This window comes from Gorilla gorilla, chromosome 6, assembly GCF_029281585.2.
Source record: "Gorilla gorilla gorilla isolate KB3781 chromosome 6, NHGRI_mGorGor1-v2.1_pri, whole genome shotgun sequence".
NCBI lineage: Eukaryota > Metazoa > Chordata > Mammalia > Primates > Hominidae > Gorilla > Gorilla gorilla.
In genome coordinates this window covers 131,258,787-131,261,526 of record NC_073230.2, presented here as the reverse complement: position 1 = coordinate 131,261,526, position 2,740 = coordinate 131,258,787, and the positions used below count along the sequence as shown (strand labels likewise).

At 33.3% G+C, this 2,740-nt stretch overlaps 1 pseudogene; it reads right to left on the bottom strand.

Moving 5' to 3' along the window:
* Positions 1–399: 399 nt before the first annotated feature.
* Positions 400–803, bottom strand: LOC101144591 (large ribosomal subunit protein eL31-like; annotated as a pseudogene).
* Positions 804–2,740: the final 1,937 nt, after the last annotated feature.

Genomic DNA, 2,740 nt, shown 5'->3' with positions numbered 1-2,740 from the left:
TTCATTTTTTAAAGTTTTTTATAGATTCTGGATATCAGATCTTTGTCAGATGTAACTTTTTTGTTATTAATTTATAACATAATTGCATTGTCATAAGCAAATATAGTCTGATAGCAATTTTTAAAGTTTTTTTGACCTAAAAGTCAAAAACCTTGCTTGTGGCCATTTTTTTTTTTTTTTTTTTTTTTTTTTTTTTTTTTTTTACTTATTTCCTATGTGCTAGAGAAGAATTTGCATTCTCTGTTTTAGGTGGAGGGTTCTGTATATGTATAGCCTATTTCATTATTCAAACCTTTTCTATCCATTGGCCTCTCAATAATAGAGAGCTGTGTTGACATCTCTCCCTTTAATGGTGATTGTCCATTTCCTCTTTTTTTTTTTTTTTGCAATTTTATAACTTTATTTGATGTATTTGATGATCAGCGATTGGTTCTCATCCACATCGACTGTCTTTAGATTTTTGAAAGTGGTAACAGGTATGTAGGTAACCAAAATATAGAGCTTATTTGGTGAATCTTCATCCTCATTACGTTTTCTGGACAACCACACACGGATACCGTGTGGGTCATACCTTATTCCTTTGGTCCAGACCTCTTTGTTGCACCTGGTATCAATGCGCACATCTGGAGTTCCCATCTCCTTCATGGCAAATTGCAGAATCTCTTTGAGTTCCCGAGGGGCACGCTTCTTAAGCCCACTCCATGGATGCCCTTGTGAATATTGATGGTGTATTCTCGGGTCACCACCTCGTTGATGGCAGAATGGCCCTTTTTCTTCTCGTCACCCTTCTTTGCGGGAGCCATTCTCTCGCGTCAAAGTTGGAAAGCTGTCCATTTCTTATTATAGTTTTAATTACCTTTTCCTTGAGTATTTTGAAGCTATTTAACTATATGTATACAAAGTTAAATGTTTAAACAACCTTGATTAATTGAACTTCTCATCTTCATATAGTGATTTTTTAAAAAATAAATCACAAATAAAGCTTTTCTTTTGTCTTAAATTAAAACAGCTGATATTAAAACAGCTATCCAGGTTGTCTGATTATTAAAACAGCTATCCAGGTTGTCTTTTGTTGATATTTTTTGCCTATATAGTACTGAAATATTTTACCAGTTTCTACCACATAATTTTTTGCTTTATATTTGTCTCATTTATTTTTCTTTTTTTCTTTCTTTCTCTTTGGCTTATTTTGCTTTTGGGTTTTTTTTTAATCACGTATTTTTTCTTTACTAATTTGGAAGTTATATGTCCTATTTCTATTTTATTGGTTAATATCTTTAAAATTTTATAGTGTACTTTTAGCGAAGTCCAAAATTAATTCCTAATCCCCATTTGAAACCAGGATCTTAATTCTAATCACATCTTAATTCTAATCAATACTTCCTTAGATTTATCTACAATTATATATTTTTTTCAATTTTCTTTCCTTCTTGCATTCAAATCTTCTTTTCTGGGCTTCTTTTCCTTCCTCCTGAATTACATCTTTAGGAATTTCCCTAGTGAAGATCTATCACTATGTGTTCATTTTTTCTTTATCTTCCGACAGAGTTGAGACCAGGGGCAGGCATTTTTTTGAGAAACTTCTGAGGTCTCTACAAATCCAGGTTGTGATTTTTTTTTCTCAATAAACTCTGCATATATTATTCTATTGTTCTCCAGCATCCATGTTACTGTTAGTTTATTCATCTTTTCTTCCTCCCTAGCTGTTTGACAATTACACAGTTTTAAGTTGAAAATGTTCAGGCCAGGCATAGTGGCCTGTGCTTGTAATCCCAGCTACTCTGGAGGCTGAGGTTGAAGAATCAGTTGAGGTATGATACCACCACTACACTTCAGCCTAGGTGGCAGTGTGAGAACTTGTCTCTAAAAAAATTTTTTAAAAAAAAAGAAAAAAATGTGTGGTTCAGTCTTCTTGTTCTCAGTTTCATTATAACATTTTAGGTATGAATTTCTATATAATTGGCTTTGGTTTTATTGGGTTTTTAAAATACGATGCTTGATATCCTTTATCAGTTCTGAAAAAAATGTCAGTCATTACCTCTTGGTGAGTCATCACCTTTTCTCCATATTCTCTATCGTCTTTTGCTTAGACTCCATTTAGGCCACCATATTTGAAATTTCTTATCTCTTAAATTTCCTTTTATATTTTCCTTATTCTTTTCTCACTCTTTTCTCATTGTCTTGGAATCTGCTCTCTCTTTTGATTCTTTAATTCTCTGTCAAATGTGTTTAATATGTTGCTAACCAATCCACTGAGGTATTATTATTATTGTTGTTATTCTTATTGGTAAATGTTTAAGTTAACTGTTAATATTTTAAGTTCTCAGGTTTGGTGATGAGCTGAAGTTTGGTAATGAATTTCCAAGTGTTCATTATATTTTAAAGATAAAATAAAATAAAACAGGCCATTCTTGGGTAAATGACTCTACTGTGTCATAATTCAAGGGTCATGATTAAGCCAGTTTTATGCACCTAATTTCCATTAAAAAGTAAGTTTCAAATAGTCTCAGATTTTATTTTATTTTTTTAAGAGATGGGCTCACTCTGTTGCCCAGGCTGGAGTGTAGGGGTGTGGCCATGACTCACCACAGCCTATAACTCCTGAGCTCAAGTGATCTTCCCACCTCAGCCTCCCAAGTAGCTGGGACTACCACCATCATGCCCAGCTAATTTTTAACTTTTTTTATAGAGATGGGATCTTGCTTTATTGTCCAGGCTCGTCTTGAACTCCTTGGCTCAA